Here is a 17,841-nt window from a genome sequence, read left to right on the forward strand (position 1 = left end):
CTGAGGTATGGATCCTAAGTTTGAAAAAAAAAACATCTGAAGTCAGATCCAAGGTTAAATCTGAGATCCATCAGTGGAGGAATGGACAGAAAAGACAACAGCAGATCTTGTGATATTGTGATTGGATGTTGAAAAAGCATTCAGTAGAGTTAGTTGGATATATGATTAGTCTTTTGGGGGGGCTTCCCATCAGACCCCACACAACTGCTGGAAAGGCTATATATGAAGAAGAAGGCTAGAATGAAGATACCAGTAAGACATTTAGGGGAAATAAAAATAGAGACAGGGATGAGGCAGGGGTGTCATCTGACTCTCTTACAATTTGCAGTCTACTTGGAACCTCTGTTGATCATTACAAGGGCCTCAGTTGTAAGAGGGCATGAATGGGCAGGGGAACAGAAGAAGATAATGCTATGCATAGGTGAGATTCTTCTTACACTGAGAGAGCCAAATGACAATATGGGGGAAGCTTACAGCATAATAAAGGAATTCGGAGAAGCTTCAGGATACACAGTAAATGAGTGGAAAATTAAAGTCTTAGCATTAAATGTGGATATGCTGAGAATACAACCGAGTATGTGGAATGGAAGAATAAAACATCTGGGATTATGGCTAAGTAAAACAGTGAAATTGAGATCACACATTGAGGTATATAACAAGAGAAAAGCAAAAATAAAAAATGGAAGGAAATTTAACTAGACCAGAGGATCCTCAGCTGCTATATCTGGGACAGATCTTCTGGATGCCCCTGCAGGCAACAAACTTAAGAAAAGATAAAACAAATAATGAGGGCATATCTGTGGGATGGGAAAAAACATGGGGTGGCATGGAAAGTTATGATGAAAGAGTCTGACAATAGAGGACTAGGCATAATGGACCTGGGGCTACACCAATAAAAGCTACAATCAGCCGGTGGATATATAACATGCTGCAGACTCAAAGGAGATGATTCAGCAAGGGTATGGAGCTAATCAGAGGGAGATAACAGAGGCATTGTTAGAACCATCAAAGAGGTACATGAAATGGCCTGTTTTTTATGAATTACAGAAGTTATTCATGGGATATGGCAGTCAAGAGTTAAGAGGATGGTAAGACTTGTTATTACCAACTGGGGTCCTCAGCAGGACAACAGGATAAGTGGGATAAGTCATCACTCTGGAGATGGGGAAAAAAAGAGGTTGTGGTCAAATAATGGCACCAGATTAAAGTGGAAGATAGAATAAAGGCTTGGAGTGAGATCATCTAGGATTTTATGTTAGCAGCAGAACTAAAATGTGCATATCAGGGAATAATAGGTAAGTGGAACAGGATACAGTGGATGGGAAGGGAAGATATTACATAGCCAGATATTCTGAAACATGATGGACAGAAGGGTGGACAGAAGGGTGGAAGGAGGAATGATCAGAAAACTAGTGTATCAAATGTGTAGAATTCTGACAGCCAAAGAAAAAATAATCCGGACATGATTAGGAAACAGTGGGAGAAAGACCTGCAGAGCCAAATATTACAACTACAGTGGGGGGGGGGGGGTCAGTACTTCAGCTGACAAGATATGCTACAAAAGAAAGGAACTTTAGAATATTTTCATGGAAATAGCTGCATAGGTATTTATATACCATTCTAATTGGCAAAGATGTTTCCAGGAACATCGGTAAATTGTTAGAGATGTGATACTGGAGAGAAAGACATAGCAGGCTACATGTATTCTGGAAGTCTCCAAGCCTTGCACATTTCAAGGAACAAATGCAGGGTTTAACGGATGAGATTTTGTCTGGCATAATCAAAGTTGATAAAGTGCTTTTTTATTGGATTATAGTCAGCACGACACAGTGGCCAGGACAGACTTCATCATATGAGCCTGACAGATGAGAATTCCAAACCCGAGTTGCAGAAGCATGCACTTTTTCACAACCCATATCAAAAGCATTCCCATCCTTGTCAGAAATAGAGGGTTAGTATTAAAAAATGCTTAACAGCAGCTTGGTTTACTAAATCTATAGCTGCTGGGTCAGGCCTGGGATTAGGATATAAAGACTTGAAAGACTGAGGAACCTTATATAATCCATCTGCCTTTTGGTGGTGAGGGGGTGGCAGCAGGCTGACTACCAATGAAATTGAAGGCTTTGACAAAAACATCCTCCAAGAAGAAAGGGCAGAAAGAACAAGGGTAGGTTCAAGTAATTCCAATTGTAAGAAATCATAATATTGTTTTCCCACTGAAAATAAAATTAATTCTGGAAGTAGCCTCAGAAAAAGATAATCCTTCAGAGGGACTGTCCAAAGTTACACCCTCCTAAGAATCTGAATCAGAAACCTGGGAGGTATTACATCATCTGTCCCTGACACTCATTTAGAGGATCAGACTCTTGAATCTCTTCAGGAAAAGAAGAATCATTTTTTTTTTGTTTTCACAGAAACAGCTGTATAATGTAGGTTTGAAGAGCCTGCACTAAACACTGAGGAGAGCCCAAAAAATTTAGTCTTTTGTTTCTTTTTGACAGAAATTCCTGAAGGAACAGACACAGAATTGTCAACAACCACTTCCCTAGGGATGGTCACAGCTTTCTAGCTAAGCCCAGAGGCATTCCCTGATGCTTATCTGAGGACTGACAGGAACCCCTGCCCAAGAAGGACATGCCCACAGCCAGAGAGAACATATGTGACCCAGGTCCATGGTAGCTGTAGGGACTACACTAGTGGATCCCAAGAAAAAAGATGAGTGGTCCAAAGAACCTGCTTTGGACACAGCAGATTCACTTATCTGTGGCTGAGGGAAAATATCAGTCTGTAGTGGTGAAAAAGGCTGTTTTACAGTCTTTCACATTTTTGTTGCTGGAAAATGTACAACTTAGGAACTGATAGGGTACTCCTTGGATAAGCCAAAATAGTGCCAGATTCTCAGGGAATGCTAGTACCAGTAGTCAGTAAAACAGGAAAGTTTTAACAAACTAACATTCTTGAGTAAAAATCCAGTAAAAAGCCATGTAAACACTTACCCCTGTCCAAAAAACTAAAATAACACCAGTTTATCCACATAAAAAGTAGTTTTAGTAAGATTTATCAACTTTTTATCACAAAAGGAAAAAAAGTGATGCCCACTTTTAAAAGGGAACAAAAGTCACATAACAGTCAATAAAAACTTTTTTCCCTAGCTAAAATATAATTTATAGAAAAAGTTAGGTTTCCATATCAAAAATAAAGTAAAAGTTTTCCCCAAAGGGAACTTATCTGCTCACAAAGAGCAGTGCTAGCTCAAAATCCATCCTTGAAAGCCCATAGAGGAGCCCTCCCTGTGGTGACAGGAAAGGTCTGAAGAGCTCTGCACCCAAACCTGTGTTTTAAACAGCTCAACTCAAGCTGGTTGTGGTGCATGGATGGTGCCCTGAGGCGTTGGAAGCTGTTCAACTGTTCTGTCCTTGGCAGGTATAACCTATATAGCTTAGACTAGTGCAGCAGTCATCAAATGAAGAACATCAAGGCTTTTCAAGTTCACATTCTTCAGAAGCGTGGAGGTGATCATGCTTCCAGGCAAGATCTCCAAGGTTGAATTCCCAAGTGATCATTGGGGATTGCACGGGGGTCTATTTGCAAGGAGCTCAAGGCCTTTGAGTACATCGTGCAGAGGCATAAACAAATATAACATTGGCCTATTGCATATCAAGCCTCTTGGCTCACATGGGCATACACAGTGGATTTGTAGGGGTTAATACAATACCCCATTCCGTATTATTCTGATTTTGGCTTTTCTTTCTGTCTCATCCACCTTACACCTTCAGGAACAAATAGGCTGGAGAATGGGTTTATTGTGAGACCAAAAAGGATGGGCTCAATATATACATAATATAAATATATATATATATATATATATATATATATATATATATATATATATATATATATATATATATATATATAATTTCATTTTTTTAACCGAAAGTGCAGTTAACCAAAACCCAATTTGCCGAGACCATTTCTCTGAAACCTCAAAATGCTGAACCACAAACCACTGACATTACACCTATGTCAGACTTTAACACAAAACAAAAAAAAAATCCAAATATTTTGTAGGGGGGCAAGTCTCCCTGCACTCCCCACACCCCCTGCAACTTATATATACCAGCTCTAAGATCACACTACAGTGAAAACAAGGATAAATATCTCAATCTACACTGCAGTGTGATCCCTATGTAAAAGTTATCAGTGCCTGTTAAATAACTGTACACCTACCAGCATATCTGCAGTTAAACTCCAATGGTACGGTACACTTGAAGGTCCATACACTCCATATCTCACTGCCAGCATCATAGGAAGAAGTTAATGGAAACAGAATGTTAGAAAAATCTATACATGCTGCTTAGAAAATATATTTACAATGTATGCTGCTTAGAAAATATATTTACAATGTATGCTGCTTGGAAAAATGTGTATTCAAACATTCAAACATATATAAGCTGTGTGGTCAAATATATAGAGAAATGTGTGCCTTAGTTAGGAATAAATGTACTTAAATCTATAATAGAGAACAAAGCTTGAAAAGTAGTATGATATGTAATGCATTTAATTCTGTAATAGTAGAAATAAACTTGCATATTATTGCTTGAAGCACAAGCTGCAGTGTAATCAGAAATTTGACCTTGGCAGCGTTCAAGCACAGCCTGGCTCATGTCTTTCAAGTAAAGATTATTTTGCAAAGTTAAAAAATAATAAATCTGTTCGCATGTGTATCTTCTTCCTGCTTCCACCAGGAGAATAGCCTTGTGCGCACTATCTCTGATAGTGCGCAGCTGGTAAAACAAGAAAGACAAAGAGGAGCATTAAAGAAAAACTGCACCCATTGTATTCGAACTAATCTAAGAGCCTTGAATTGGCTACATCCTCAGGAGGTCATCGTGACTGACCAGGTGTTTGCAAGGCTGTAACATTCTCATGGGAAAAAGACTTCTTTGAAAAACACAATGTCAGCACTTTTTACTAAGTTACTATGATGTAAAGACCCTGTCACTGACCACGTCAGTGAGGTGGGCAAAAGCTGATTGTAAATGATATAAAATGGCAAACACTGTACGAATAAACTAGACAAAATTCTGTACAAGTTTGTGTATGGTTTTTTGCCTCCTAATGTACATTAGAGCATATGATGCTTGAGTTCTCCTGCATTATTGTTTGTTATTGATTGACATTGTTTTTGAATAACTCAATGATTTTTACAGTCTGACTCTAACAAATTTATTTAACATTTTGGTCCTAATCGTGCGAATTCCTTGGTAAGCTGCAGGTCACAGAGTGCATAAGTGCTAATAAATCTGCGCAGGAGAAGCTGCCGAAAAGAATGGTTCTTCTTAAAGTGAAAAGACCTCCGACTGAATTGTTGTGTGTAAAGAGGCTGTCCACTTTCTGATCTGTGGCTGAAAAGCGGAAGACTGGGCCCCAAGGATAAACAGTAAGAGCAGGAGGCTCAGATAAGAAGAATTTCCCTCTTTGTCTTTGTTTTAGATCAGGGACCAGGTTACACTGTGCTATTGCTAAGGTTTGTGATAGCAGGGAGAGAGAGTCGAAGTATTGTATCTTGAGTCATAGATCAGGGAATAACAAAGCAAAGTAAACAGTCATTCTAGACACTACTGTGGATATGGGGAAATAAGATACCACGTGGTACAAGAGAAGGGTTACGTAACAGTCTTTTTAAGACATGGGAAATCAGTGCACTAAGAGATCACGAGATCCGCCCCTAACGGATAATGTAAAGCATATGCAATTGCAGTAAGCAGATGATGTGAGATATTTTGCAAAATGTGTTAACAACTATAAATTTGATAGTAAACTAGATAAACTTTCACTAGTTAAACTCCTTAAACAAGCCTTAATCTGATGCAGGGCGTCAGGCAAAAGAAAAACAGCACCAACTAGGCATACCTCAAGCACATAGGTGAATTGAAAAAGCAAATTGTAAAAAGAAAAAAAAACAGAAGCTTAAAAAATTCTGAAACATTTTTAGACAACAGAGTGAAAGGTCTAACAGACAGAATCTCTGAAAAATGAAAACTTAGAGCAGAATGGACTTGCATTAATTAATGCATACAACAGGGAAATGAGACAGTAGATGGATATTATGCTAGATTATTAAAATGCTTAAAACAGCAATTAAAAAAAAATATATATATACATTTTTAAAAGGTTGCATTGCCTCTGTTAGTAGTTTTATTACAAGGCATATGATAAATCACTAAACAAGCAGGCTGCAAACCTTACTTGAGTATGCTAGACGCACTGAAAGACACTTTAATAGTAAAAAGAAAAAAAAGGGCACAAGTCTTCACTGCTGAAGACGGAGCTGAAGTATTTGTATTACAGTCAGGTAAAAAGGGCATCTAGCTAGGGACTATAAACAAAATAAGAAAGCAATGACAGAAGATAAAGGAGATGTGGACTGACTATATGATAGTGATAATAACCAAAAATCATCAGGAAAGGTTAATAAACAAAAAGAAAATGTGAATGTAGTAGAGGGAATAGAGGAAGTACAAACAGATGTAGAGAATAAAAATGAAAATAAAATTTTAGATTTAGCATTGTTGAGCCTGGAGCTCTACCTAGCAAATACAAAACCAGAAGTAACACTTCTGGTGGAGGGAAGAAAGGTCAAATTCCTGTGTGACTCAGGAGCGTCACGGACTTTGATACACCCCTCCAAGTTACCAAAACATTCTAAATCACCTGATTATATATTAGTAAAAGCAGCAAATAGACAGCTATACAGGGAACCACTTTCCCATAATATAGCAATAACTGACCCTGTTTCAGGTATGACTCAGAAAAGTAAAATTGTAGTTTCTGCAAAAATATCCAGTAAACTTACTGGGAAAAGACCTTGTGCAGATATTTGGCATAGCAGTAGTTCCTACCATGCAGGGTATAGAAGCACAAAGACAGATGAATGCTCTTGTGGTGTGATCAGAGGGTGAAGCCTATTATTGGTACAGCCAGGACCTAGTTATGATTGGTCCAGGGGCAGTAACCAAAGAACTGATAAACGTAGTCATCAGTAAGGTACCCTCCCTTGACACTGATCAGCAGCACTTGTTACATTATACTCCATACTACTGTAGCACACCAGAACCTAATAAAAAATATAAGTAAAAATCCTGCTGACAAATTAATATTACAAACTTTATGCTGGGATACTGAGGGAAACAGTGTAGTAAGCTGTTCATTACCTCAGGAGTTCATGAGATTGTATAAGTCCAATAGACTGCCACATGTCAGCTTGACAAAAAACAAAAGTGTTAAATGGGCAGACTTAGAAAAAAAGGTAACAAAATGGGAAAACAGACTGATTTAAAAATGTCAGGACAAGGGATATAAAAACAAAACTGAATTGGTTGACACAGACACATACAGCTGTACACTTGCAATCTAGTAAGGACAGCTGATTAGCATTTTATTAAAAGAAAAAGAAAAGGCCTTGTGTAAAATTCCAACAACTCTGTGGTCAACAGGCAAGTTAAATGTAGGGCTTATTCAAGCAGCAGGACCAGTTACAATTACCCCAAAGTCAGCTTTTAGACCACAGAAAAAAAAACAATACATTTTGGGAAAGAATGCAAAAGTAAAAATTAAGCCTATAATAAGCAGCATTACTCAAAAAAGGAGTACTGGTAGAAACTCCTGATTCACCATGTGATACACCCCTATTTCCTGTTAAAAAAAAGCAAACGGGGAATGGCAGATGGTACAAGATTTATAAGCTGTGAATAATGCAGTAATACCTAAAGCACCCACGGTGCCAGACCCACATACCTTGTTAAATGATTTAAAGCCACAACAGAAGTATTTTACTGTGGTAAATATAAGCAATGCTTTCTTTTCAATACCTATACATCCTGATAGTCAATATTGGTTTGCATTTACATTTCAGGGTAAAAGGTATACATATACTCGACTACCACAGGGATATTGTGAGAGCCCAATAATATTTGCACAAAAAATGGCTAGCAATCTGGCAGGGTCTACCCCACCAGAAAGTAGTCAAATTTTACTTTATGTAAATGACATCTTGCTAGCAGCACCCAGCAGCAGTGCAGGGTGAATACAGTAGCATTGTTAAAATTTTTATTAATACAAGGACACAAAGTAAACAAAAGTAAGTTACAACTTTGGGAAAAAAAACACAGGTTAAATACCTGGGATATGTGATATTCAATAAAGATAAAATACTAAATAAGGGGAAAAAAAAAAGGAAAAAAACAGCAATTTTGCAAGCACCCAAACCAACAACTAAAAAAGAAATGATGTCTTTTCTTAGGTACAACTAATTTTTGTTGGAACTGGGTGCCAAATTATTTTACAATGAAAAACAAAAGCAGAAATGGCTTTCTGCAGGTTGAAGCAGTTAATAGCTTCTTCATTAGTTTTAAGACTTCCAAGTTATCACAAACGTTTTTTTTTAGACCATAGATTGTAAGCAATGGTACATGACATCAGTATTAAAGCAACAACATGGGGATAAGCAATGACCCATAGCTTACTATTCATCACAGTTAGACCCAGTGGTGCAATCTTTGCCTCACTGTGTACAAGCAGTAGTTGCAGCAGCAATGGCAGTACAGGCTTCAGCCTCAATGGTGTTATTCCACCCTCTCACATTGAGAATGCCTCATGCAGTTGCAATAATTCTGCCACAAGAAAAAGTTGCATACCTTTCTCCTGCTAGACATCTTTCATGTATGACCATACTGCTGAGTCAACCTCATATAAACAGTTAGCTTTACCTAGACAAGATCTTACAGATATGCCCTTGGATAATGCTGAGGTAACATATTACGTGAATGGCTCATGCAAAAGGGGTCCTACAGGGAAAAATCTGGTGGGGTATGCAGTAGTTACAGACACTAAAAATTTAAAAGCACAAACTTTGCCACACAACTTGTATGCTCAAGCAGCAGAACTGGTAATTTTGACAGGAGCATGTATTTTAGTAAAAGGCAAAAAAAGTAAACATATATACTGATAATCAGTATGCTTTTTCTACAGTGCATGTGTTTGCACAATAATAAAGAAAATAGAGGGATGATTACATCCAGTAAAAACCTATTAATCATGCTAATTTATTTTGGAGCTATTAGAATCTATTCAGTTGCCTACCAAAGTAGCTATTTGTAAATGTGTAGCTCATACAAAACAACAGGATAAGATTTCAAAAGGTAATGCACGAGCTGATGCAGCTGCAAAGCAAGCAGCCTCAGACTCAGAAACTTTATTTTTAAATGAAAAATTACAACCCTTTAAGATTTTAGATTTAGACCTGTTAAAAACAATGCAAATGCTTACTACAAAAGCAGAAAAACAAAACTGGGTAAAACAAGGTGCAATTTTTGAGAATGGACTGTACATTTCCAAAGGAAAAAAAAAAAAAACAACAATATTACCGTCTAATTTATTTAGATATGCAGCTTTGTTGAGCCATGGGCAGAGCCATGTCTCAACAGGGGGGATGGTACAGTTAGTAAATAAAATATTCCAAACATATGGATACATAAATTATACAATAAAATTTTGTGCAGTTAGTAAATAAAATATTCCAAACATATGGATACATAAATTATACAATAAAATTTTGTGCAGCTAGTAAATAAAATATTCCAAACATATGGATACATAAATTATACAATAAAATTTTGTGCAGCTTGTCATACTTGTAACAAGCACCATGCACAAGGAGCATTTAAAAACAAGCAAGGGAGTTTCCCTACACCACCATATCCATTCCATACTATTTGTATGGACTTCATAGAGTTGAATAAATGTGAAGGAAAAAAATACTGTTTAGTGATCATAGATATGTTTTCAAAATGGGTAGAAGCTTTTCCAACCAGGAATCCGAATGCAGCAACAGTGGCAAAGGCCCTAGTAAAGGAAATAATTCCTAGATTTGGCATACCGGAAAGAATCTATAGTGGCAATGGGACACATTTTGTCAATCAGACAATTCAACAACTTGGGAGATTTTTTTGGGATTTCCTTAAGAAATCACTGTGCTTACCACCCACAGTCAGCAGGACTGGTGGAGAGGTACAATGGGATTTTAAAAAAACAAGTTAAAAAAGTTAATGAGTGAGACTCAGAAGAATTGGATTTGCTGTTTACCTCTAGCATTGCTGAGCATAAAAACAGTAACAAATGTAAAGGGTTTAATCCCCTTTAAAGTAGTATTTGGAAGGGCATATTATGTGCCTCAGTAAAAAGCCCTCATGCCTGCAGAGCTGGAGGCTGACGGTTCACTAGCTAATTATATAAAAAAACTGTTATAAATAAATCTGTTTTGCAGTTTAACTCTTTTTCAGACAAAAGAACTTTCAGCTGAATAAAAACTTTGTGACTGATACACAAGGGCAAAATGGCCAAGAGTAAAGAAAACAAAAAAGCAGAGCAACCCAAGAACTATTGCATAATTATTTTAACTGTGTATTTGTTAACTATAAGTGTGACAATTTTTCTCTTATTGTGGTTTTTCCCTGCACTCAACCACACAAGTAAAAGTGAGAAGACGTGATGAACTGTTTATAGACTGGCATCCAAATTTTAACACGTACCTGGCCATGAAGCAAGTGTATACAGAAACTATGCACATTTCAAATTGCTGAGTTTGTACAGCTATACCAACAACATATAATAGACTTTAAGGTCCTCTGTCCCTCTGGGGATAAAATGAGACTTTGGAAAGTTTTTTTATACAGAAACTGTGAGATCACAGGACAAAATTGCTTTATTTTTACCTGTTCACACAAAAAGGAGTTGTATGTCTCTACAAAAGTAATACCCTCCAGGTGGGCTGGAGTAATGGTAATATAACAATGTCTTATAAATGTTACATTAAAGTCAAAAGTGGGGTACTGTTTGTAATACTAACCATGATTCATATCTGAGTTCAATAAAAACTACATTAAATGCAGTATGTGACAATCCAGTCTTAACTAAGCAATTGTCTATTAAGAATAAAAAATGTTTCATGCAGGAATAACACGTATCAGTACCAAAGTAATAATTTTATTTGTGGGAAAAAAGGCATATAAATGGTTACCTGAGAATTGGTCCGGCAGTTGTTTTTGGGTTATCTGGTTTCAGCAATAAGACATACTGCTGAATTACCTTTGGGTAAAATACGAAACGTAAGAAAAACAGCTCGAGAATCTGAAGGTCCAGTGAAAAAAAAAAAAAAAAAAACCTGTGAATCCAGTTGGTAAAATCGAAGCTGGTTGAAAAGGCCATAATTCAGTGAAAGACAAAAGTAAATTGACTCATATGAACTTGGGCAACAGTGTTATATCCAGGGCAGGAATACCACCAGCCTATGGAGCAGTCAAATCGATCTGGGAGCTGAGGAAGCTGTCAAAAAGTCATGAGCAATGCAACTTTTTCCACCCTAGAATTGGTGACTAATAAACTGAATGCAATAAAAACTGTTGTGCTACAAAATCGAATGGCTCTTTACTTCACCCTAGCGGCAAGAGGTGGTACACAAAGAAAAATGCTGTGCGTACATTCCAGACAACCAACATGAAATCAATGACCACCTAGAGGTAATTCAGCAAGTATCAGCAATGACTAAACCAGGCCCAAACCCACTGACGGACTTTTTCCAGAATCTGTTTGGGGGGGTGGGGTTCCATCCTATTAAACATTTAATTGCTATTTGTGTGGGTATACTCCTAATAGGAACATGTGTTTACTGTGAAATTCCCTGCATGAAAAGATTAATCAAAAATTTGTTGATATATCTGCTACTGAAACTTTTTACCAAAGTGTTGAAATTAAAAGATTAATTTCAAATGATGCTTTTTCTGAAATATAAAACCAATGACTTACTTAACTGAAAGCCCTTGAAAGGGAAAGGCTGAGGAATAAAATAATATTGTTTATGTTTCAAATAGAACAAAATGCATTAACAGGAGGGAGAATGTTAGAAAAATCTATACATGCTGCTTAGAAAATATATTTACAATGTATGCTGCTTAGAAAATATATTTACAATGTATGCTGCTTGGAAAAATGTGTATTCAAACATTCAAACATATATAAGCTGTGTGGTCAAATATATAGAGAAATGTGTGCCTTAGTTAGGAATAAATGTACTTAAATCTATAATAGAGAACAAAGCTTGAAAAGTAGTATGATATGTAATGCATTTAATTCTGTAATAGTAGAAATAAACTTGCATATTATTGCTTGAAGCACAAGCTGCAGTGTAATCAGAAATTTGACCTTGGCAGCGTTCAAGCACAGCCTGGCTCATGTCTTTCAAGTAAAGATTATTTTGCAAAGTTAAAAATAATAAATCTGTTCGCATGTGTATCTTCTTCCTGCTTCCACCAGGAGAATAGCCTTGCGCACTATCTCTGATAGTGCAGCTGGTAAAACAAGAAAGACAAAGAGGAGCATTAAAAAAACTGCACCCATTGTATTCGAACTAATCTAAGAGCCTTGAATTGGCTACATCCTCAGGAGGTCATCGTGACTGACCAGGTGTTTGCAAGGCTGTAACATTCTCATGGGAAAAAGACTTCTTTGAAAAACACAATGTCAGCACTTTTTACTAAGTTACTATGATGTAAAGACCCTGTCACTGACCACGTCAGTGAGGTGGGCAAAAGCTGATTGTAAATGATATAAAATGGCAAACACTGTACAAATAAACTAGACAAAATTCTGTACAAGTTTGTGTATGGTTTTTTGCCTCCTAATGTACATTAGAGCATATGATGCTTGAGTTCTCCTGCATTATTGTTTGTTATTGATTGACATTGTTTTTGAATAACTCAATGATTTTTACAGTCTGACTCTAACAAATTTATTTAACACATAATTTGGCCTTTTGAGGTTTCAGAGAACTATTTTCATGTAACTGGTCTCGGCAAATTGGGTTTCAGTTAACTGTACTTTTGGTTAACCAAATGGGACCCATATGTATGTCTCTATATATATATCTATATCTATCTCTCTCTCTCTCTCTCTACATATATATATATATATATATATATATATATATATATATATATATATATATATGTATGGTTTACCTTCATAACAGCGAAACACAGTGGTGCGATTGCTCATATGAGCGAATCGTAACCATGAAACTTAAAACAGCGACAGTTGTAAATGTTCGAAAATCTGCAAATGGAAAAGCCGATTCGCTGATTTTCAAACATTAATTTAATGTTGAAATAAAAAATAGATAAAGTGTAATTGCACCCCCACACCCACCCTACTTTATTATTCTAACTCCGAGATCACACTACAGTGGGGAAAGAAGCCATTTCCTGATCCCACTATAGTGCAATCTGCCCCAAAATGTCGAATGTGCAATGAGTGAATCTCACTGTGTATTCACTCATTGCACATTCGAACCTTTTTCCGTTTGGCGTTTGCAAACTTTGCAAACTGCCTTTCGGAAAATTGCTGTTACGCAATATGCACATGTAAAGGTAAACCTATATATATATATATATATATATATATATATATATATATATATATATAGATAGATAGATACACACACACATATATGTAGCTAGATAGATACACACACACGCACATGTAGGTCTATTATGACAATCTTGAAGCCCACAATATGGAAAATCATAATCTCAAAACCATAATATCAAAAGACCAAAACAATGAAGAACCCAATATTGAACTCCTGGAACCGTCCCCCTGCAGCCCCATATTAGCACTCATTCCTAGATTCACACTGTATGATGGAAACTAAAAACTTTACATTTTTATCCTATCATGAAGTTTACACAATCCAACTCTACCAGCACCACGGTGCATATTTGTTACTAATTTAAATTTTTTTCCTAACCTTGGATGTTCTCATGCGGACATACATACTTATGTGATCTTTTTACTTGAAAAGCTATTTTTTATCCAAAATGCACTGTGAGTGTGCAGTTGATGAGATTACAATACCCTACTCTCTGTTGTTAAATCACAATCCAAATCACTTAGAATTGAAGTATTGAGAAATACTGTCAAGTCTGAGAATCTTCAGTAAAAAAATGTCAGTGATGTTTTTGCAGTAATTCGTACATATGGGTTTCCTACATGTGTTATACGAACTTAGTGTTTTGAAAAAGTGATATATTTTGAGTTTCAGGTACTTTTTTCTTTTCCTAATTAAGACTGAATGATACATTTCTTGGCTTACACTCTCAAGTAATTAGGGAAATTGTTCTTAGTGGTTATCAGGTTTATTCACCTTCAGACTATAAAAACTTTAACAGGTTTATGACTCCAGGAAAGAGAAAGATTGCAGCTTTATACAGCAGCAGAAAAATCAATGAGATGTCACTTTCGAGATTGAATACCTTTATATCAATAGTGGGTGTGAAATAGCAAAAAGAGCTATGAGTAGTTTGCTGCGTTTGTTTTTCTTAGAAAAATACTTTCAGATGTGATAGGCATTATGATGCAACAGAACTAGAGACAAATCCCTAATGAAATGATCATAACATTTCATTCAGACCAATACAGTGTGCACTGACAGAGCTAAGACAGAAATTGCACAGAGTGGGAGAAACTGCTAAGTCATTTTTTCATATATGAAAGTATGTGGATCATTCTCTAGGTATGGAAAAAGAATCTGGGAAAAGTAAATGTTGCTTTTGTTGCAGCTATCTGGATAATTTTCATCAATAAATATTACTTGAAGTTAGACTTGGTCCTGAAGCTAGAATTACCTTTAGGGTGTCTTTCTTAAAATCAGATTCAACTTCATTGAAAAAAATCATAAGTCTGTCTCGCAATATGCAGTTATGATGTTCTCTTCCCTGACATAATATCTAAAATGCATATTTGTCAAAACCCTCTCCTGTTTTTGAAAGTAGCTTCACCACTGTTTTCCATTTTACATCACAGTATCGCATCAAGAAAAGGAATAATACTCTTACCTATTTTGTTTTTATTTATTTATTTTATTTTAATTTATTCATTCATCTACTTATTTATGTTTGTTTATGTTTTTTTTCTTATTTATTCATTCATTATCATGGGTAAAACTCTGATTTACCTGGACCTTTTTCATTTCCCCAAGGGTTAAATTAATTGAAGGAAACAATCCCCAGGATTCACGAAGCCTCCGTGTAAGAGTTATAGCTCTTACACGGAGGCTGCAGTTAAACTGAGTGATGTCAGCATGCTCTGCATATTCATGAGAGCATGCTGAATCACACCTAAGTCGAACACGGCCGTGTAAGACAGTAGGGGGCGTGTCTGTAGGCTCAGCCCTGCAAGCAGACACGCCCCCAGAAGGTTAAAAGTGCCCACAGTACACACCCACAACACAGTCCACGGAAATGTGAATAAACACAACACAACACATGCCCCCACAGACTATTAAACATAGAACAATCTAAATGAACATGTCATATTTTTTAAATGGTAAAGATGTTTAACCGTGAGTGCGCTGGGTAGTGCGCGTGCCGTAAGCGCAGCTACAGTTAGCAGTCAATGGGAAAGCATATAAGAACTACATATGCAAAATAAGCCAGGAAGCAATAGCGTAGCGGTAGAGATGCCGGCTGCAGAGCAGGCATTCATGGTTCGAGCCCCCATCACAAATTTTTTTGCAAAATAAGCAGGAAACAAGTCCCTGACACATATGTACACATAAAACCAGAACATATGTACAATGCAATGTAATAGCGTATTTATATTGAATAAATGTGAGCTAAGAAATGAATATAAACTGCCAGCTGTGCCCATAGCTGAGCTACAGTTCAACAGAGTGAGGCTATGTGCCCATAGATAAGCATCGGTTTGACTGGTGCAAAATGAGTGCCCGTAGCCGAGCAGTGGTTTACCACGCTAAATCTATGTGCCCCTAATTGAGCTAAGCGGCCAATGTGTGCCAATAGCCAAATGAGTGTAAAACCAGCATACCCTGTATGCGCGGAGCTATGCACCGCGCAAACGAGCTAACCGACGGGCAACGGTGAGCAAGCCGTATCCAAAATGCCTTTACACAGACACCCCCCCAACATGTCTAGACAGTCATGGAAAATAAAAAGCAGTGGCCAGGTTCGAACCCAGGATACTATACACCATAGTCAAGGTACAGAACCACTAAGCCATGACAGCAGTACCTAGAAATGCAATACTAGCTCATATATAGGAATGAATACAAACTACTGCATGACAATGCAGGTTTACTGAAGTTGATACAATTCCAAACTGGCCAATCACAGATATGTGCATGGGAAAACGGACTATAAGCCCCATAGGCGGAATACACAGCATAAACGATTGTAGAACAGACCTGCAGTTAGAATGTCAGGTGTAGGTGAGGGTAGTCGCCGAAAGAGGTGGGTGTTGAGGAGTCCAGGTACATGGCCTGGCTCCTAGTCCACAACCATGAGGCCCAACTCATGCAGGGCCAGGTCCTCTGGGGAGCTGCATAAGGCTGAGGCGTGGGACCAGTTGGCTCAGGAACTCACCAGTGCCACAGGAATTCCTAGGACAGGTGAGCAGGTCCGTCACCACCATGCGGACCTGAAGAGACGGAAGCAGGACCTACTGAACCGTTGGATCCAGGAGGCCCGGCAATCACCCAACGCCCCACCACTGAGTAAGTATCAATAAAATCTGTTTGTAGAAAGTTAAACTACCTGAAATCATGGAGATTTGTATTCCAATATTACTTCTTTTATATTACAGCTGCAGGTGTCCGTTCTGCGAACCGCAGAGCCTATGCTGATAGGCTGGTGCGGTTGCGCCACCAGGCAGGTTAGGAAGCCACTACTATTAACTGTACAGATATATAAATGTATGACAGTCAGCATAAGAGTGCAGTGTAGCCATGAAGGAATCAGATCTGCAGGTCACAGTGTGAAAGTGTATGCAAGGATTGCCTGATCACAACAGTCCCCAGCCTGTAAGTTGAAACTAATGAGACTGACCAACACATATATTGAAATAAAACTGCCCTGCCTGTAAGAAAATAGTACACAACCTGCAGTAGCAGGAAATGTATAGCTGCAGAAGAGGATGAAATCACATGTGTGAAATATATCCCTGTGGAAATACTGAAACATGACAGAAGTGAGAGTGCTGGAAATAACTGTAATAACTACTGTTAAAACATGTCAATAAAGCCTAGAAGTACCAGTCTGAATAGTAACATGAAAGCAGGTGAGAGAGTGTGAGAAAGTGTCAGGAATACAGCACTACAGTAGTAATAACCCCTGAATAAACTATACTGCAGACAGGACATAATTAAATGCATGTGAGACTCAGAACCAAACAGAAACATCTGTTCAAAGTGTTGTTGCATGTGGAATGTGTACACCAAAATCTGGATATGTTTCTCCCAGTCCCATCTGCAAGGTTAAGTAGTTAACATATAGGACACTGTAGTTAGAACAGTAGTGTGTATATAACTGTAGCTATTAGAAATGTACAGCATATGTAGTATTCGAAGGTGTTAATATTATGTTTGATTTACCCCACCCTCTAACCATCTACAACCCATTCCACGGGAAAATGGTATGTGCAATCACAATTACCACCCCTGGACGTCTGTCCTGTTGGGTCATATATATTTGCATGTCTGTTGATGCATCCGCCCCGTTCATACATCCACACCTGATGGCCTGTTGCCATCAATCAACCCTGCATGTTGTTGGACTGTGTATTACTGTTCAAATTATGCATGTGCTATGCACGCTGTTCAATGGTGTGAATAACTGGGTGTTTGGTTATTGGGAATACTAATGCATGCTGTTACAACTAACTGTGAATGGTATTTATATGTCACTAACCCAAACTGTCATGACATAATGCAAA

The sequence above is a fragment of the Protopterus annectens genome, chromosome 10.part0 (assembly GCF_019279795.1).
Source record: "Protopterus annectens isolate FY-2018-M chromosome 10.part0, PAN1.0, whole genome shotgun sequence".
NCBI lineage: Eukaryota > Metazoa > Chordata > Ceratodontiformes > Protopteridae > Protopterus > Protopterus annectens.